This window comes from Rhineura floridana, chromosome 1 (genome assembly GCF_030035675.1).
Source record: "Rhineura floridana isolate rRhiFlo1 chromosome 1, rRhiFlo1.hap2, whole genome shotgun sequence".
Lineage (NCBI taxonomy): Eukaryota > Metazoa > Chordata > Lepidosauria > Squamata > Rhineuridae > Rhineura > Rhineura floridana.
Window position 1 is genome coordinate 21,883,472 of NC_084480.1, and position 21,954 is coordinate 21,905,425.

The following is a 21,954-nucleotide window of genomic DNA, read 5'->3' on the forward strand; positions in this document are numbered from 1 at the left end:
AAAATTATGCATGGCATTGAGAAAGTGGATAGAGAAAAGTTTTTCTCCCTCTCTCATAATACTAGAACTCGTGGACATTCAAAGAAGCTGAATGTTGGAAGATTCAGGACAGACAAAAGGAAGTACTTCTTTACTCAGCGCATAGTCAAACTATGGAATTTGCTCCCACAAGATGCAGGAATGGCCACCAGCTTGGATGGCTTTAAAAGAAGATTAGACAAATTCATGGAGGACAGGGCTATCAATGGCTACTAGCCATGATGGCTGTGCTCTGCCACTCTAGTCAGAGGCAGCATGCTTCTGAAAACCAGTTGCTGGAAGCCTCAGGAGGGGAGAGTGTTCTTGTACTCAGGTCCTGCTTGCAAGTTTCCCCCAGGCACCTGGTTGGCCACTGTGGGAACAGGATGCTGAACTAGATGGGCCACTGGCCTGATCCAGCAGGCTCTTCTTATGTTCTTATGAATGGTTCCTGCCAAAGCTCTACTGGAAGGGAATGCCCAAGGGCAGTGTATGTCACACTAAAGCCTCAGATCGTACTGAAGGCAGACTGAACCTCAGGGACATGGGGAACCACCAGAAGTGCCCCATCGGAGTATTTCAGTGACTGACGTGCAGCCTAAGGGATCAGATAGTCCTTAAGGTACTTCGGGCTCAAGTTCTTTAGAGCTTTGAGAATTCACACAAGTACCTTGAACCTGGCCCAGTAGCAGATTAAGGTGCATATGGGAAGTGGTTTCTCAGAGTAGGACCTTCACCACAGTGGCACCAAAGCTTTGTTTTATTTATTTATTTATTTATTTATTTATTTATTCGACTTATTAGTCGCTTATCTGGCTGAATTGTCAGCCACTCTGAGAGAATTACAATCCCATCCCTTTATTGCTAGCCTTCCAGGGGCAAGTGAAGATTACAGAAATACCTCCATTATTCAAGCACATGCATTCCTGGGCATTACTTATTTAACAGAAACTTTGGTACCAGAGGTAGGAATAACATGGAAAGAATAGGGATAGGTTCCTATACCACAAAAAAAGAAGAGCAGTTCAACATATTTCAGCAAACGTCTTGTTCAAAACTAACAATATGTATGTCTGAAACGAAACCAACAGGTCTGGTAAGCCCTGTATATAGACCACTTGAAGGCTTCTTCCAACATGCATCCAGGGATGCTTCCCTTGCCTTTTTTCTTTTATCATGTAGCATCTTGCCATAGCAATCTAAAGCACTGAGCACAGTTCTCCTCTCTGTATGCTTGAGCAGGCAGGCAAGGGGCAGCCACACCCCCCCTGTGCTTGGTGTCTCTCTCTCTCTGGCCATCCATTCTTACACTCAAGGAGACGCGTCTACAGTAAACAGTGCTTCCAGGGCACCTGCAGAGGCTTATGTGCCACTTGGCAAGGAGCGCCATGCAAGCCACACGTGAGAGAGCTGCCTGCAGTAGCCGCAGTCCAATAGACAAGGAGCCACATTCTGACTACGTTGGAGTGTGCGACCCCACACCCCTCCCAAAATACTTTGCTAAAAGGAGCTTTTTTCCTGAAGGATTTGTTAACTGAGGTATTACTGCATTTTATTTCAGAGGACATTTGAAGCCCTCTGAGCTGCTGTGGTGGGGGCTCTTTTTTTCTGCTGCAGGTTTCTTCCTGTAGCTATTTGGGGGCAAGAGTGCTTCTATATGTGTGCATATATAGTAGGGCCCCACTTTGTGGCACTCCACTTTACAGCGTTCCACCGATACAGCGGTTGTCAATTGCAGAAAGGCCCCGCTCCTACGGCTCTTGTTCCGGTTTTACAGTGTTTTTCAGGCGTCAGGCACCATTTTTGTCAATGTTAGTCAATGCGTTCCACTTTACAGTGGATTTCACTTTACAGCGGCAGTCCAGAACGGAACCCACCGAATGAGCGGGGCCCTACTGTACATATATAAGAATTGTAGGTGTTCGTATGAGAATATTGATGTCTTATATGATTTTTCATAACAATTTAATGAAGAAAAGGGGGGGAAGGAATAAAGAAAAAACAAGAAAAGAGAGGGGAAGGGGAAGGGGAGGGGGAACCCACCACCACCATTGACTCACATTAAAATTCAATAATGCAAACATTTTAATCTAAATATATACATTGACATAAGCTGTCTAGATAGGTATCCACAGGAAGCTGACATTTAAATGTTCAGAACAGCAAGAGCAGTTAGGTCCTCAGACCATTGGTTAATAGACAGTGGGTGTTTATCCCTGAGGGATAATAAATGCCATTGCCCGGCAAAGGAGCTGAGAAGTGCTCCGGGTCGGTGCAGCCAACTCCTCCTCAGAGGCGGGCGGGCGAGACTGAAAGCACGCGCCCGCTCGCTGGCGGTGAAGCCGGGACGGGCCTTCCACCACCAGCCTGGAGCATGTGGTGAGTGCTTGCGCGCGCACGCACGCATGCGCACACACAAAACCAGCCACCTCCATCCATGCACCTGGGAGGGCGCATGCCGGAGGTCTGCACCCCCCGCACTCCCACTAGTGACACCGCTGGTACAAGGATAGTCCATGAGTGATCTAATAGATATACCACCATCCATTATTGCAACTGTATGCTAATTTCTGCACTCTGGCACCATCTTTCTGACCCATGGAGTTTACAACCTAATTTTCAACAGTGGAAGGAAGGGGAGAGGCAAGGGTTAAAAGGGCTGGATATGAGCAAATGAAGTTCTGTGTATATGGGCTTTGTTTCAGCTAAAGCATTAAGCAATAGGCTTTATGGAATGCTGAGATTTTGCAGAGGTGTTTGAATAAAGAAAAATAGGGTGCTTCCAGATGGTTGCAATTTTCTGGTGAAATTCAATCATACTGGCAAATTCGGGTTGCAACAATTAAAGCTGATTTGGAGGCCTTGTGCAACAAACTGGCTTCCCCAAAATATTGGACTTCTTGCAATGAGGAAAATGACAGGATAATGCACTGGAAACCGTGGAGCAATACTTGCTTGATGCAGTGTCATCTAACCTACTTACAAACAAATCAAAATGAATGCTCAATTAATAGGTCAATTGGAAGTGACAAGAGATGGCAGGCTACCTCTGAAGAATACCAACTTCTGGGAAGCAACAGCAGGGGAAGGCTATTGCTCTTACTGACTGTTTGTGAGCATCCTAGAGGCATCCGGCTGGGCTCTTTAGGAAGCAGCTTGCTGGACTAGACAGCCCTGCAGTCTGAACCAACAGAGGTCTTCTGATGTTCTTATGAAAGTGTTCTGGGAAGGAATTTCCAGAACTATCCTAAATGTCTTTGCAGAAGCATATGGAAAGCTTGGGCTCTCACTTAATAGCAAAAAAACCAAAGTGCTTCATCAGTAGGTGTGAACTAGTCCCTCTGTAGCACCATCAATCCAGCTTAATGGTGCTTCGCTTGAGAATGTTGATCACTTCTCTTATCTTAGCAGCCATCTCTCTATAAAAGCTGACATCGATGCTGAAATTCAACATCTGAGCTCTGCGAGTGCCGCATTCTCCCAAATGAAGCATAGAGTGTTCGAGGATTGGGATATTCACAGGGAGACCAAAATGCTTATTTACAAAGCCATTGTACTACCGACCTTACTGTATGCCTGTGAAACATGGACCATTTATAAACGCCACTCCCAACTTCTTGAAAGATTCCACCAACACTGCCTCCGGAAAATTCTGCAAATTACTTGGGAAGATAGACGGACTAATGTCAGTGTTTTGAAAGAAGCAAAGACCACCAGTGTTGGAAAAATGATCCTTCAACATCAACTTTGCTGGACCAGTCATGTTGCTTGAATGCCTGATTACCATCTTCCAAAGCAGCTACTTTACTCCCAACTTAAAGATGGAAAATGGAATATTGGAGGACAGCAAAAGATGTTTAAAGATGTCCTTAAAGAAAATGTAAAAAAAGGGTAACATGATCATCGAGAACTGGGAAGTTTTGGCCCATGAGTGTTCCAACTGGAGGTTGGCTGTTATCCAAGGTGCTATGGACTTTGAAGAAGCACGAGTACAGGGCGAAATGGACAAATGAGCTAAGTGGAAGGCATGTCAAGCGAATCCTCATCGTGACTGTCTTCCATCTGGAAACCTATGTCCTTACTGTGGGAGGCTGTGTGGATCTAGGCTTGGCCACCACAGTAACTTATGGACCCACTGTTAAAGACCTTATCTTAGAAGGCAACCTTACTCAGTCACGAGTGATCACCAATGAATGAAATGTGTGAAGACCAGCAAAGATCTATGGTGTCCAAGAACTGCACCTAACAAACCTTGTTTTCCATTCCTCCTTAATAATGCTTTAAATTATGGAATCATCACAGCTTCATACTTGTGTATACATTAACCATTTCAAAGCACAGGAGAGCACTTCAGCACTGAAGTGGGCAATTTAATAAGATCCTGGTTAATCAACGGCTGTGTCTGTGTGAAGCTGGAGTAACAGGAATATTTTCTTCTGCGCTGTAACCCATACAGTATAGTGAATATAGAGAAAGAGGTTGTGTCAGATTATTTTGCCAGGATTTAAAATGTTTCACCCCCTTTAGGATGCACACCTTAACATGGTGCGGGGGTTTGAGAGTGTTGAAGAAGCTGAGAGCAATGCCATCAGGAGTCTAGACCAAGAGGCTAGGCTCCTAGCAGGGGCACCCAAGGCAGAACAGTGAAAACTGAGACATCAGGCTAAGATGCATCCAAACTCAGAGGAAGGCAATGGTAAACCACCTCTGAATATCTCTTACCACGAAAACCCTGTGAACAGAGTATCCCAAATGCAACACGAAATAGTGCTGGAAGATGAGACCCCCAGGTCAGAAGGCACTCACCGAGCTACTGGGGAAGAACAAAGGACAAGTACGAGTAGCACTGTGACTAATGATGCAGCTGGGTCAAAGCCGAAAGGAAGCCCAGAGGCTGATGCGCACAGATGCAAATGGAGAGTCCAGAGTTGTATGACGCACACAATAGGAACATGGAATGTGAGAAGCATGAACCAGGGAAAGTTAGAAATTGTCAAGCAAGAAATGGAACGCATCAACATTACAATACTTGGTGTGACCGAACTAAAATGGATGGGAATGGGACATTTTCAATCAGGCAACTACAAAATATTTTATGCAGGAAATGAGAAATTAAGAAGAGACAGGGTTGCTTTAATAGTGAGAAGTGATGTAGCAAAACCAATTCGGAGCTACAACACAAGGTCTGAGTGAGTGATATCAATGAGATTAAACGAGAAACCTATTAACATAACCATCATCCAAGTCTATGCTCCAACAGCAAACACAGAAGAAGAGGAACTGGAGAGATTTTACACAGAAGTACAGGAAGAAATTCATGACACACCAAAACAAGATGTGCTGATAATCATGGAGGACTGGAATGAAAAAGAGGAGAACAGAGAAGAACTAGGAATTGTGGGGAAATGGGGCTTAGGAGACAGAAATGAAGCAGGAGAAAGACTTATTGAATTCTGTGAAGCCAATGATTTGTTGCTTGCAAACACATTTTTTGAGCATCCGAGAAGACAACTGTACACATGGACATCACCAAACGGTCAATATAGGAATCAAATTGATTATATAATTGGTAGCAGAAGATGGAGAAGTTCCATACTTTCTGCAGAAACAAGACCAGGAGCAGACTGCGGTACAGATCATGAACTGGTTGCATAGAAAATCAGAGTAAAGCTAAAGAAGAAGAACAAAGCAATCATAATGCCAAAATACAATTTAAATAACATCCCAGAAGAATATAAAGATCAAATAAGGAACAGGTTTGAGGCTTTCAGCTTAGTTGACAGAGAACCAGAAGAACTATGGGGTGAAGTCAGAGACGTTATCAGGGAAGAATGCAAAAAGACAATACCTCTAGTTAAAAAGAGAGAAAAACCTCAATGGATGACTGAAGAAACTCTTAAAATGGTTAAAGAAAGAAGGAAAGCAAAAGCAAGAGGAGATAGAAACAGTCAGAACCCTAAATGCAACAATACAGCAACTAGTACGTAGAGACAAAGAGAACTATTACAATAGTTACTGTATAGAAATAGAAGAGAACAACAAAAAGGGAAGAACAAGAGCCGTATTCCAAAAGATTAGAGAAATTAAAGGGAAATTTAAACCAAGAGTAGGGACGTTGAATAATCAACAGGGGAACACACTGACTGACAGAGATTAAATAAAAGGAAGATGGATACAATACGCTGAAGCACTCTATAAAAGAGATGACAGGATGACAGATTCATTCACGGAGGAACCGTATGATGAAGAACCAGAAATTTTAGAATGTGAGGTGGAAGCTGTTCTTAAGATACTTGGAAGAAACAAATCACCAGGAATAGATGGCATACCAATAGAGCTGCTACAAGCTACTGAGACTGAATCTGTCCAAATTTTGAGAAAAATTTCTCAAGAAATATGGAAAACTAAACAATGGCCCACAGACTGGAAGTCTTCAATATACATCCCAATTCCAAAGAAAGGGGATCCCAGGGAATGCAGTAATTATCGAACTATTGCCTTAATATCCCATGCAAGTAAAGTAATGCTCAAGTTTCTACAACAAAGGCTCTTACCATATATGGAGCGAGAAATGCCAGACATCCAAGCTGGATTTAGAAAGGGAAGAGGCACCAGAGATCATATAGCAAACATATGTTGGATAAGGGAATGGTACAAGGAATTTCAGAAGAAAATCACCCTGTGCTTTATAGATTACAGCGAAGCCTTTGACTGTGTAGATCATGAAAAACTATGGAATGCTTTAAAAGATATGGGGGTGCCACAGCATCTGATTGTCCTGATGAGCAACCTATACTCTGGACAAGAGGCTACTGTAAGGACAGAATATGGAGAAACCGACTGGTTCCCCATCGGAAAGGGTACGAGACAGGGGTGTATTTTATCACCCTATTTGTTTCATCTATCATACAGAAAGCAGAATTGGACCGAGATGAAGGAGGTGTGAAAATTGGAGGGAGAAATATAAATAAATTAAGATATGCAGACAATACCATACTACTAGCAGAAACCAGTAATGATTTGAAACGAATGCTGATGAAAGTTAAAGAGGAAAGCACAAAAGCAGGACTACAGCTGAACGTCAAAAACACTAAAATAATGACAACAGAAGATTATGTAAATTTACAGTTGACAATAAGGACACTGAACTTGTCAAACATTATCAATACCTCAGCACAGTCATTAGCCAAAATGGAGACAACAGTTGAGAAATCAGAAAATGGCTAGGACTGGGGAGGGCTGCTATGGGAGAACTAGAAAAGGTCCTCAAATGCAAAGATGTATCACTGAACACTAAAGTCAGGATCATTCAGACCATGGTATTCCCAATCTCTATATATGGATGTGAAAGTTGGACAGTGAAAAAAGCGGGTAAGAGAAAAATAAACTCATTTGGAATGTGGTGTTGGAGGAGAGCTTTGTGCATACCCTGGACTGCAAAAAAGACAAATAATTGGGTGTTAGAACAAATTTAACCAGAACTGTCACTAAAAGCCAAAATGATGAAACTGAGGTTATCATACTTTGGACACATAATGAGAAGACCTTATTTGCTAGAAAGACAATAACGCTGGGAAAAACAGAATGGAGTAGAAAAAGAGGAAGGCCAAACAAGAGATGAATTGATTGCATAAAGGAAGCCACAGACTTGAACTTACAAGATCTGAACAGGGTGAACATAAGAACATAAGAAGAGCCTGCTGGATCAGGCCAGTGGCCCATCTAGTCCAGCATCCTGTTCTCACAGTGGCCAACCAGGTGCCTGGGGGAAGCCCGCAAGCAGGACCCGAGTGCAAGAACACTCTCCCCTCCTGAGGCTTCTGGCAACTGGTTTTCAGAAGCATGCTGCCTCTGACTAGGGTGGCAGAGCACAGCCATCATGGCTAGTAGCCATTGATAGCCCTGTCCTCCATGAATCTGTCTAATCTTCTTTTAAAGCCGTCCAAGCTGGTGGCCATTACTGCATCTTGTGGGAGCAAATTCCATAGTTTAACTATGCGCTGAGTAAAGAAGTACTTCCTTTTGTCTGTCCTGAATCTTCCAACATTCAGCTTCTTTGAATGTCCACGAGTTGTAGTATTATAAGAGAGGGAGAAGAACTTTTCTCTATCCACTTTCTCAATGCCATGCATAATTTTATACACTTCTATCATGTCTCCTCTGACCCGCCTTTTCTCTAAACTAAAAAGCCCCAAATGCTGCAACCTTTCCTCGTAAGGGAGTCGCTCCATCCCCTTGATCATTCTGGTTGCCCTCTTCTGAACCTTTTCCAACTCTATAATATCCTTTTTGAGATGAGGCGACCAGAACTGTACACAGTATTCCAAATGCGGCTGCACCATAGATTTATACAACGGCATTATGATATAGGCTGTTTTATTTTCAATACCTTTCCTAATTATTGCTAGCATGGAATTTGCCTTTTTCACAGCTGCCGCACACTGGGTCGACATTTTCATCGTGCTGTCCACTACAACCCCGAGGTCTCTCTCCTGGTCGGTCACCGCCAGTTCAGACCCCATGAGCGTATATGTGAAATTAAGATTTTTTGCTCCAATATGCATAATTTTACACTTGTTTATATTGAATTGCATTTGCCATTTTTCCGCCCATTCACTCAGTTTGGAGAGGTCTTTTTGGAGCTCTTCGCAATCCCTTTTTGTTTTAACAACCCTGAACAATTTAGTGTCATCAGCAAACTTGGCCACTTCACTGCTCACTCCTAATTCTAGGTCATTAATGAACAAGTTGAAAAGTACAGGTCCCAATACCGATCCTTGAGGGACTCCACTTTCTACAGCCCTCCATTGGGAGAACTGTCCGTTTATTCCTACTCTCTGCTTTCTGCTTCTTAACCAATTTCTTATCCACAAGAGGACCTCTCCTCTTATTCCATGACTGCTAAGCTTCCTCAGAAGTCTTTGGTGAGGTACCTTGTCAAACGCTTTTTGAAAGTCTAAGTACACTATGTCCACTGGATCACCTCTATCTATATGCTTGTTGACACTCTCAAAGAATTCTAATAGGTTACTGAGACAGGACTTTCCCTTGCAGAAGCCATGCTGGCTCTGCTTCAGCAAGGCTTGTCCTTCTATGTGCTTAGTTAATCTAGCTTTAATAATACTTTCTACCAGTTTTCCAGGGACAGAAGTTAAGCTAACTGGCCTGTAATTTCTGGGATCCCCTCTGGATCCCTTTTTGAAGATTGGCGTTACATTGGCCACTTTCGAGTCCTCAGGCACGGAGGAGGACCCAAGGGACAAGTTACATATTTTAGTTAGCAGATCAGCAATTTCACATTTGAGTTCTTTGAGAACTCTCGGGTGGATGCCATCCGGGCCCGGTGATTTGTCAGTTTTTATATTGTCCATTAAGCTTAGAACTTCCTCTCTCATTACCACTATTTGTCTCAGTTCCTCAGAATCCCTTCCTGCAAATGTTAGTTCAGGTTCAGGGATCTGCCCTATATCTTCCACTGTGAAGACAGATGCAAAGAATTCATTTAGCTTCTCTGCAATCTCCTTATCGTTCTTTAGTATACCTTTGACTCCCTTATCATCCAAGGGTCCAATCGTCTCCCTAGATGGTCTCCTGCTTTGAATGTATTTATAGAATTTTTTGTTGTTGGTTTTTATGTTCTTAGCAATGTGCTCCTCAAATTCTTTTTTAGCATCCCTTATTGTCTTCTTGCATTTCTTTTGCCAGAGTTTGTGTTCTTTTTTATTTTCTTCATTTGGACAAGACTTCCATTTTTTGAAGGAAGACTTTTTGCCTCTAAGAGCTTCCTTGACTTTGCTCATTAACCATGCTGGCATCTTCTTGGCCCTGGCGGTACCTTTTCTGATCTGCGGTATGCACTCCAGTTGAGCTTCTAATATAGTGTTTTTAAACAACTTCCAAGCATTTTCGAGTGATGTGACCCTCTGGACTTTGTTTTTCAGCTTTCTTTTTACCAATCCCCTCATTTTTGTGAAGTTTCCTCTTTTGAAGTCAAATGTAACCGTGTTGGATTTTCTTGGCAATTGGCCATTTACATGTATGTTTAATTTAATAGCACTGTGGTCACTGCTCCCAATCGGTTCAACAACACTTACATCTCGCACCAGGTCCCGGTCCCCACTGAGGATTAAGTCCAGGGTTGCCGTCCCTCTGGTCGGTTCCATGACCAACTGGTCTAGGGAATAGTCATTTAGAATATCTAGAAACTTTGCTTCTTTGTCATGACTGGAACACATATGCAGCCAGTCTATGTCCGGGTAGTTGAAGTCACCCATTACTACCACATTTCCTAGTTTGGATGCTTCCTCAATTTCATATCTCATCTCTTTTTTTTTTTTCAATAATTTTTATTCAAATTTTCATAAAACATACAAGACAAAATCATAAAACATTCAAAGACAAAAAACAAAATCAAAAATAGTTAAACAAAAAGAAAAAAAAAAAAAAAAAAAACAAAAATAAAAAATAAAGAGTAAAATATTGACTTCCCATTTGTCAAAGATCAAATCAGTTATAAGTCTATAATATATAGCAATCCTGTCTCTTAAGTCATATTATAAAATCACTTTCCTCCAGTAGTTATCTTACTTAATCATCAAATCTCATAAACATTACTTTATTCTTTCCACAAAAAGTCAAAGAGAGATTTCAATTCTTTAAGAAATATATCTATCAATTTTTTTTTTCCAGATAAGCATATCGATTAATCCATCTCATTACTAATTATGATAATCTTATTGTCATAACCATAGTCAAAATAAACATTTCAATTAATCCATCACATCAGAATCTGTTAGGTTCAGTAATTTCAGTAGCCATTGTTCTATTATCTCTATTAGTTCCATTTTCCATCTTCCATCTTCAGTAGTCTTGTTAAGTCCAGTAATTTCAATATCCAATCTTCCATTATCAGTATTCCATAATAATCTTGCTGTCAAAGCCATAGTCATATAGTAAGAGTCTGATGGGAATTACCTCTATCCCAAATATTTTCTTGCCATCCATTCTGAATAGGTTGCTGAAATACTGCTGTAAAATCATATCTCTGTTCTTTTTTTCAAAATACACTGGGTCATCTCTTAAAAGTTTTTCCATTGTCACATGGCTGCAGTTAATTCCATAGATTTTCTCTATATTGGGCTCCATCACATCATTCCAGTCCAGAAGATAATCCATGCCATTGATAACTTTATCTCTAGAATCTTCATTAATTTCTTCAGAGATAACATTGAGTTCCAAACAATAGATTTTATTTCTAAAGTCCATAGACTCCAAATCTTGTTCCTGTTCCACGTTTGTTCCAATCTCCGGGATCTCCTCTCTCACAGGGACCCCTATTCCAGTCTCCAGGGTCTCCTCTCTCACAGGGACCCCTGTTCCAATCTCCGGGGTCTCCTCTCTCACAGGGACCCCTTCCAGGGTCACCTCTCTCACAGGGACCCTTATATCTTTAATCTCCTGCTTCATTTTACTCAATTCAATTTTCGTTATCTCAATCTCATCCATTATTTTCTGAAACATATTTATTTCCAGATTCTCAGCCACTTTCTTAATTGCCATTTTAAAAGAAAAATATAGGAAAACCACTTCTTATTTCAGCAACAATTGGGTTAATACTCCAGACTTGGTGACATCACAGTATAAACAGAGCAGACAGCCTTATCTCTCCAATAGTTAAGTAAACAAAATGCAGTTCCCAGGATCGAAACAATTAATGGCAATCGTCAAGAAACAGATTCGTCAAAATAAAATAGACCAAAAAGAGAGTAGTCTCAAAACAGTATAATATTTTTCAAAATAAAAATCTGGAATAGAAATCCCTCTTCTGTGTGTATCTTTAGAATGCAAATCCAGGACAGCTTTTTGCAACAAAAACAGAGATAAGCTATTAATTAGTGCGTAGCAGAGAGAAGTTACGGCTCCCCAGTGAGATGTCAAAAACCGATCAATCTGGCAAATCTCTTTTAAACAGCAACAATTTAAGTCAAGTAAAAGAAAAATATAGAAAGAAGGGTGCTTGCCTGTTAATGCGTTCTCTCTTAGAAGATAAGATGAACGTTCGCTTTAACAGATAGAGCTTGCTGTTGAAAATCCGTCCCACCTTCGTCGGCTGGACCTCGTCCCATAAATTAATGAGATCTGGTCGTCCCAACAAAAATAGGCTTTGAGGTTAATCTCTTCGTTTCTCCCTACCCGGGAGAAGTTTAATCAGTCAAAAAAAAAGAAAAAACTGACTGATATATCTGAATAAGCTTCTTTTGAGGCAGGAGCCCGTCTCAAAAGCAGGCACAGGCTAAGTCACCCTTCCCGGAAGTCCAATTTCATATCTCATCTCAAGGTCTCCCTGAGCATTTTGATCAGGGGGACGATAGATCGTTCCCAGTATTAAGTCCCTCCTGGGGCATGGTATCACCACCCACAACGATTCTGTGGAGGAGTCTGTCTCTTTTGGGGTTTCGAGCTTGCTGGATTCAATGCCTGCTTTCACGTATAGAGCGACTCCGCCACCAATACGTCCTTCCCTGTCCTTCCGATATAGTTTATATCCAGGGATAACCGTATCCCACTGGTTTTCTCCATTCCACCAGGTCTCCGTTATGCTCACTATATCAATGCTCTCCTCTAAGACCAAGCACTCCAGTTCTCCCATCTTGGTTCGCAGGCTCCTAGCATTAGCGTACAGGCACTTGTAAGCAGTGTCTCTCTTCAAGTGTCTTTGGCACTTGTGGTTAGGCCTGTGGTAATTTTGCTCTTCTGAATTTATATCTTGTGCCCCTGCTCTCACAATGCCTACTTCTAGGCCTACCCCTTTTAAAATTTCATCATTTCTTTGGTTTTTATCCCAGGGGGGAGGTTTATTCCGAACCGGACCTTTCTCAGCTCCTGTCGGGTTTCCCCCCTCAGTCAGTTTAAAAGCTGCTCTGCTACCTTTTTAATTTTAAGTGCCAGCAGTCTGGTTCCATTCTAGTTCAAGTGGAGCCCGTCCCTTTTGTACAGGCCCGGCTTGTCCCAAAATGTTCCCCAGTGCCTAACAAATCCAAACCCTTCCACCCGACACCATCGTCTCATCCACGCATTGAGACTGCGAAGCTGGGCCTGTCTGGCTGGTCCTGCGTGTGGAACTGGTAGCATTTCAGAGAAAGCCACCTTGGAGGTCCTGGCTTTTAGCATCCTACCTAGCAACCTAAATTTTGCTTCCAGGACCTCACGGCTGCATTTCCCCATGTCATTGGTGCCAACGTGCACCACGACCACTGACTCCTTCCCAGCACTGTCTACCAAACTATCTAAACGACGGGCGATATCCGCAACCTTCGCACCAGGCAGGCAAAACACCTTGCCTGCCTGGCAAGGGTGGTTCATGACAGATGATTTTGGAGGTCACTGATTCATAGGGTCGCCATAAGTCTTAACCGACTTGAAGGCACATAACAACAAAAATTTTCAGTACAACTACCAGGGGTAGTAAGCTTGCCTTTCAAAAAATAAAGAGAGAGAAAGCAAAATGTGACGCTCCAAATTTTTCCCTTTTGAGTAGCATTTGGCCATGCAGTACATTTGCGCGTGCACACTCACACAGTGCACAATGCACTCACATTCCAAAAGCTCCGTTGTAATTATTCATATTTAAATAGAATTCACGTTATGCTATTATATAATTAACATCAGTAACATTTTGGCTCAACATACTCACTTTACACAGACATCAGGGAGGAGGTTAACTAAAGGGTAGCATGTAGCTTATTACCTGGAATGTGTCATGGAAAGTGTGCCTGCAGAGTGTGGATGTAAATCACTAACAGCAAGATTTTGGCCAAAGAATGGACATTAGCGGAAAAACAAGAATCTGAGCAATTTGTAGTGTCATTAACATCACATGGGAAAAGATGTGCTACTACAGTAAAAGCAAGCTAGCCTCGTGTTTAAGGGAGTGGCCTAGTCTGCCAGATAGCAAGAACAGAATTTCTACATCTTATTCAGCCCCTTTTACATTGCACAGTTGCCCAAGCAACTTCCACAGAAGCATCAGGGCATGTGGGAGCAGGGGAGGAAGCAGGTGTTCCAAGTCAGAGCATGTCCTTTTGAAAACAGTATAGTCTGAAGGTGGGATGATGCAACTTCAGAAATTAAGGTGCAGCAAAATACCAGGAAGACAAAAATATTTTCAAAAGCAGGGGTGTTTTTTGTTCTTGTTTTTTTAAAGAGGAATACATTTTAGAAAGAATACTAGGCAGCCTCATAATATTTGTTAGAGCCATAATCTTCAGTCTTTTCAGACACACTATTAAGCCCAACCTGAAACATGGGATCCATTCTTTAATTTTTTTTAAAGCATGTCTGATGTTGTCCTTTTATTTCCAAGGTGATGAAATACAAATGAGGGCAGGGATCTTGTACCTGTAAGAGCTGAGGAGAAGGAATTATTGCAGGTACAGCTCTTCTCAGCCCTGATTAATAAAAGTCACACCTGTAAAAAATCTCCTTTATAACTCTTAAACATATGAGAGCCCTTTGCCTCTGGCCAGTCTGTCTTTCTCCTTCACCTTTCCTCCCCCCACCCCTTTAAAAAAATGGTGTGTCATTTGTACTATACCGCTTAGGTTGAAAAGCAGCCCAGCCATGGGTCCTCCTGACCCGCCAACATCTTCTAGAATGTTTGTGAGACTTTCTGTTCTGCTCATTACTTATGGAACATGATATCTAACATAACAAGGTGCTAAACACAAGTAGACACAGATGTTGGCCTCGGGCTTACGTCAAAGAGGCTAGACACAAACAAATGGGAAAGGCAGGGTGGAGAGAGCAGATTTTGAGAATGCCAGGGGTGTTTTCAAATAAGCAACTAAACACTGGAAGAAAAAGTAGTGAGGTGGATCCAGAGTTCTCATAGAACAGGGCAGCAAGATTGAAAGAGAGCATTTAGGAAGCTGCCTTGTACCAAGTCTGACCAAGGGTCCCTCTAGCTCAGTATTGTCTGCACTGACTGGCAGTGGGTTTCAGAGTTTCAGACAGGAATCTCTCCTAGCCCTTCCTGGAGATGCCAGGGATTGAACCTGGGACCTTCTGCTCTACCACTGAGCTATGGCCCAATTGTCCAGATGAGAAACGGAAGATGTAATGTTGGGTTAACAGAGGTCAAGGGTGCCAGTTGTTATTGCTTAAATAAACCTGCATAGGAAAAATACGTAGCCCTCTAATCTATACCGATAAGTAATTTCTCATATGGCAAACATAAGGAGAATATATCAAGATTGCTATTCCCATCATAGGCTCAGCAGAACACATGGTACTTGTAACAATATTCAGGAGCCACTGAAAGCAATCTAGTCATTATATTCTTCCTAAGAGGAACAAGGAAGCAGTAGGAACCTCTGTTATTCCTAGGAATGGTGATTATTAATAAATGTTGATTACATATTGATATTTCTGGACGTTGAGTTGTATTCAACTAAGTTCTACTCAGAGCAGATCCACTGGAAATTAATAACCCAATGTTAGTCATGTCCATTACGTTCAGTGGGTCTACTCTGAGTAACACTACTCCATTATTTCATTTACATTCCCAAGAATTTGGGTTTGGTAGATGACAACTTTATAAGCTCATCAGGGGGTCAATGAACTCAGAAGTATGGGAGTCAGATGCATACTCATGTGATTTCAATGCAAATGTATACATGTGCACAACACACAAGATAGTGTCATACATATTTTACATTTTCCATACATAGATATGCTTTACTTGTACAAAATGCGTGCCTCAAACACAGACCTTTGAAGCCTTATACAGATCATATTTTATGGAAGCAAATTATGGAATTCAAAAATACAAACTTGTGCATTTTTTAAAAGAAGGTGGGATATAGGTTCTTTGCTTCCATCATGAAATATCTAATAGTTATCATTTATTTTTAATGCGGTATCTACTGTTTCCAATTTAAGATATTTATAGAAGGTATAACTGGGATCAAATTCTTTGAAGACCTTAAGTCTTATTATATACTTTTAACATGCACCCTAATTTATATTACATTGCTTCAAGGAACATTGCTGAAGACAAGGAGAACTTTCAACTGTTCTGTTTCTCAAATAACACATAAGCATTTTTACTTTGCCTTGTGTCCAACCTAATCCTGAATGGATACCAGCCTTCTTTTATGCCATTAAATGATTCAGATTTCTTACAGAAGCGATTAATTGTTGATTTTTTTGCCCAGCTGAACAGAATGCTCATCATATAAACTGCAGGAAAGGAAGAACAAGATATAGTAAATAGGGAATTATTTCCCTTGAGGCAGAATAAACCAATTAAAAGCCTCTTCTAGCACTAATTAGAATGCTTTCAGCATTCATTTCAGATCTGGACACATACAAACTTTCCTGGGCTAAAATTAAGTTACACATCTGCTGTCTAAAATTACTTGCAAATTGCTGGAGGCAGCAGGAGGTATATCAATACCTGTATTGAATCTTCATACATGAAGATTGAGAAGCAGCCTGTTAAAACAATGCACACGATGTTTTAAATCAGTTGGGGGGAACTTGCGGCCCTCCAGTTCTGGGACTTTTCATCAGCCCCAGCCAGCACAGCCAATCCTTGGTGTGATGACAGTTATAGCCCAGCAACATCTGGAGGGCCACAGGTTCCCAATCCTTGTTTTAAAGCTATATTTAGCAACACTTACCGAATAGGCTTTTGGTCTGGTCCTACTGAACACTATCGTGCTACAAATTGTTCAAGGCCAAATTACCATGAACTGCTACCAGCAACCTATCGTCACCACCAGTTCTCAACCTGAACTCAAAGGCCAAGCTCTTTAGAACGCATACAGTGCCTGGTTCACATGCTATGGTAAGCTATGGCTTACTGGGACTGTGTAAACATGCAGGGCTTTCAGAAAGGAATTCACTTTTTACTGCTGTAGCATGCTGAGCTAAGCCAAGGTTTGGCTTAGCATGACATCTGAATCCAAGTTCTCTCCTCACTAACCACAAACTATAGCCAAGGTTTGTTCTGGGTTGCAGTTCATGGTTAGTGAGGACAAAGCTTAACCCACAAGCCCAGATTCAGACAACATGGTCAGCACAATGCAGCAGTAAAACCAACTGAGGAAGAGCAAAGTGGCTGTGAGATCCTCTCCAGAAGCCAGCACGCTCATGTGGTCCTGGTAAGCCATAGTTTCGCTTACCATGTTGCATGAACCAGGCCAATGAGTTTCCCCTCCTTGCATGCTGCAGTTGTGCTAAAAACAGCCTGTGCCTACTAGTATCACCTTTTTTTAGAAACCCAGGCAAAGTTGCTAACCACACAATAAGAGTAATGTGTAGTTTAGCCATGAAAAGGACTTGTGAAAGTCAAAATAGGTTCCCCATAACCAACATGTGGCTATAACTTTGCCTGTACTAACAGGACTGAGCCACTAGCAAAATATCACATAAAAATGAGATAAGATATATTAGGGAGCATTAAAATACTGGACAAACTGGAAAAACCTATGACACATGAAGACGGACAGGTAGTTCATGCCCTTTAACAGCGCTGTTCCAGCATTTCAAAGCCAGCTTCCTCTAAAGCGAAAACACAAAGGAACTTTGCTATTGCAAAAAGTCAGACGTTTGAACTTTACACTTGTTAACAGAAAGCAATCCAGTTCTGAAGACATTCATACAGGACCGAAAGTTGTATTTTTCAAATATGATTTCTTACTACTGGTGGCAACAACCTCCTCTATGCACAGAAGTAAAACACTGAGACTTTTTAAAAAAAAATGATCTTCCATGGACCACAAAAAAGACAAATAATTGGGTGTTAGAACAAAATAATTAAACCAGAACTATCACTAGAAGCTAAAATGATGAAATTGAGGTTATCATACTTTGGTCACATCATGAGAAGATGTGATTTACTAGAAAGGACAATAATGCTGGGGAAAACAGAAGATAGTAGAAAAAAAGGAAGACCAAACAAGAGATGGATTGATTCCATAAAGGAAGCCACAGACCTAAACTTACAAGATCTGAACTGGGTGGTTTACAACAGATGCTATATTGGAGGTCGCTGATTCATAGGGTTGCCATAAGTCGTAATCGACTTGAAGGCACATAACACACACACAATCTTCCTATGAACCACTTTGCTGGGAGGAAAGGAGGGTATAGTGCAGTAGTGATTTGCATGTAGAAATTCCCAAATTCACTCCCCAGACTCTACAGTAAAAGAGAACTGAGACAGAGTGCTGGAGAAAATGCTTTCTGCCCAATAGCCAGTGTTGAGCAGGATGACCCAATGTTTATTTATTTATTTATTTATTTATTATTTTATTTATATCCCACCCTTCCTCCCAGCAGGAGCCCAGGGTGGCAATGTTCTGACCCAGTACAAGGCACCTCCTTATGTCTTATAAAGATAAGAAGAAACAGGCTGCGAACAGGACAGCCATCAAGAAATTACAATGTAGAAATAACATAGGATACCTTTGATGTGTTTTGCCTTGGAATATTAATTAGCCTGAGTTCTTTTTAGCAATCTACCTTATATTGAATGAGACCATTGATTCCTTTTGTCTGTGCTGGATTGTATCTGAATAAGTCATCGTCTGAGCATGATTTTATCAGATACAACTTGTTGATTGTCAGCAGCTTCCCAGGATGTCAGGCAAGTATATCTTAGCCCTACCTGGAGATGCTCGGGATTGAAGCTGGGACCTTCTGCATGCAAGGAAAATGCTCTTATCACATATCTATGGCCCTTCCCCAAAATTTATCATAGCTTCATTGTAAGATAAATGAAGCAAAAAAAAAAAAGATAAAGTGATTAGGGAGAGAGGCCATAGAGTGAAGTAGTCTAAAATCTGGGAGCGGAGGAAAGAGAATGAGATTCCAGTTTTGAGGACCAGAAAAACAGCACAAAACAAGGGAATTATGTGCAGGGTCAATCCAGAATTGTGAAGCCACCAATCTCCCAAGTCATTAAAAAAAAGACTAAGCGATCCTTCCACACCCAAGCAGTGAATGCCCAACAACAGATACTTTCAGTCTCTATAGCAACAGCCTCAGGCCCAGGGGCCTCATACGGCCTCCAGGTCTCTCTGTCTGGCCCTTAGGATTCTCCCCAGGCCATTCCTTCTCTCTAGCCCACAATCCCCTCTCTGGCCATGCTTCACATCCTCCTCAAGTGTCTTTGCCTGCCTGCAGTGCATCCTTGAATTTATAATACCATTTGCTCGCCAGGATGCCAGATGGCTATAAGAGAGGTGTGTGTGTGTGTGTATGTATAAATAAACACACACATGCACACCACTGACTTTTTGTATAGTCTCTATGGCACAAAATTAAGATTCACACCTGTTGTTCCACTCACTTGTTGCCTCTGGCCTCACCCACCACAGGTAAGTGGGCCCTGGAATGTAGTTCTTGTGCTGAAAAAAATATTCCTCACCCCAGCATGTGGGCTTAAAATTTGTTAGAATTTGAGTGCGTGTATACTCGGAACAGATGTAAAGCAAGGGAAGGGGACTATACTGTTTTTTCTCATTTGAGGTGCTATGGCTCCAACTTCATCATAATTTTGCTGCATTTAAAAGCCTAACAGTAAAACTCATTTAGCTCAGAGCTATGTCATCTAAAAAGGAGAAGCTAACAATAGCCAGTGTGGTGTTGTGGTTAAGGTGTTGGACTACGGGTTCGAATCCCCCCACAGCCATGAAGCTCACTGGGTGACCTTAGGCCAGCCACTGCCTCTCAGCCTCATGAAAACCCTATTCATAGGGTTGCCATAAGTTGGAATCGACTTGAAGGCAGTACATTTACATTTTAACAATAGTTGCATGGGGTTTTGTACTTTTTAAAAAAATGAAAAACACCTGTAATACTGCTTCCCAATAAAATCTGTCATCTCAGTAAAGAGCTCCCAGGCTACAGCAGAAAGTACAAAATTAAAGAGGAGGCCAAGACATTTGGCAGGCAAGTAGCTCTTCTAAGTCTCCATTCAACCTACAAGACTGAGGACCAAAACATTGACAGAAAACTTCCCAAAACAAGTAAAAAAAAATTAAAGATTTAGTAAAGTTAAAGTTGCAAGGTTTAATAGCAATTAAGCAAACCTCCAAACAAAACACTAAGGGTGTAATCCAACAGCCAGCGTTTAGGAACATAGGAAGCTGCCTTATATTATCACGTCAGACCTCTGGTCCATCTTATTTGTTATTGTCTACACCATATTTCAGTAGAGGTCTCTTTCAGCCTTACCTCGAGGCTCCGGGGATTGAACCTGGGACCGTCCACATGCAAAGCAGATGCTCTACCACCGAGCTATGGCCCTTCCGCAGCTAAAGGGAAGCAGGAAAGATGTCAGTGCTGCTCCACTGATGGAGAGCGAAGACTGCCAGCAGGATGGCACCTCTGTCACCAGAGGCCAGCCAGTACACCTCTGGAAATCTTCGCTGGCATTTTCACTAATTAGGAAACACATAGCTGTTTAGGTTGTAGGACCGATACATCACACTTAATGTTACATTTCTCTTTGGGGGAGAGTTTGAATTATCACTTCAGTTTGTGGCACACCCATTTGGCTTCAAATGTATGTTTGCAACTGATTTTACATCAAAGATAGAGTGGATTTGGGTAATCAATAATCACACTTTCTTCCCATTGTAATCCTGCTTTGAGCCATCATGGTATCTACTCAGACTGGAGGTAAACAAAGCATGAATCACTCATGCCTCATTTGCTTCGGTCTACTACTTTTATGTCAGATGTTTTGGCACATGAGAAATGTCATTTTTTTCGGTGACTTATGTTACAGGTCCATGAACATGCTCTATTGAATTGTTTAAGGGTTGTATGAACTGTGACTAATTACTAATTACTGGTCTTATGTGAGAAATTTGCCATTCCAAATCCAATCTTTTTACAATGGAATCTGAATGAAGCCTAAGAACATGGTCACAATTCATATGTACTTTTTCACCTGCGCACGCATTGTCACCTTTATTTCCACTTCATTTGGAATTCAGTACCGCAGGATATGATGATGGCCACTAACTTAATTTTTTTAAAAAAAGATTAGAAGTCCTTCAATGCCTAAAAATAATAAACAGTTATATGGCAGTGCCACATACAGTCAGAGAATTGTATCCAACTAATTTCCACTCAGAGGAGACCCGCTGAAATTAATGGGTCTAACTTAGTCATGTGCATTAATTTCAATGGGTCTACTCCAAGTAAAACTTAGTTGGGTACAACACCAAATTTGGATGTCAGAAACTCTAAAGCAGTGGTTCCCAAACTTTCCCCCCAACATACAACTTGAAAATTGCTGATGGCTTTGGCAGACCACTTCATAATTTTTCAACCTGCAACAGTCTGCATCTGTGTCAGAATTGTTTAATATGTTTTTAATAATGTTTTTAACCCTTTTTAAAAGTTGTTTTTTAAAAAAATGTTTTTAATGCTGTTTGCTTAATGTATTTTAAGATCTGTTTCTATGATGTTTTAAAGTGTTTTAGTGCTTTGTTTGCCGCCCTGGGCTCCTGCTGGGAGGAAGGGCGGGATACAAATTAAATAAATAAACCTGTTGTAGCAATTATAATGCACTGTGCTAGATGCTATATGATTTTAATTGTATTTTTATTGCTTCCATTATTTCTTAGATATTGTATTTTATTGTATAACAGTTTTCATTCTATAGAACTCAAATTGTGATGCAATAAAACACAAGATATAAGACATAAAAGGGGCAATAAAATACAATTAAAACAATACGAATATCTGTTGCAGACATGCTGTGGACCACTTGAATGAAGCTCACGGACTACTTATGGTCCATGATCCACAGTTTGGGAACCCCTGCTCTAAACCATAGTTTTGTATGACAAGAACAAGCCAGAGTAAGTCTCATGCTTGTGCACTCCCATCTTCCGCTCTAGTGCAATCAAGAGA

At 41.3% G+C, this 21,954-nt stretch overlaps 1 protein-coding gene across 4 annotated transcripts in view; it reads right to left on the reverse strand.

Annotated features, from left to right (window-relative positions):
• The window catches only part of ATP8B1 (ATPase phospholipid transporting 8B1), a 103,036-nt gene that overhangs the window by 70,833 nt on the left and 10,249 nt on the right, over nucleotides 1-21,954 (reverse strand). For 3 of the 4 annotated variants that reach the window (XM_061615281.1, XM_061615261.1, XM_061615289.1), the window contains one exon: nucleotides 20,263-20,342. The exons of the other annotated variant lie outside the window; for it this stretch is intronic. The gene's annotated coding sequence lies outside the window, so the exon portion shown is untranslated. The remainder of the gene's footprint in view (nucleotides 1-20,262; nucleotides 20,343-21,954) is intronic. 4 annotated transcript variants of the gene reach the window in all.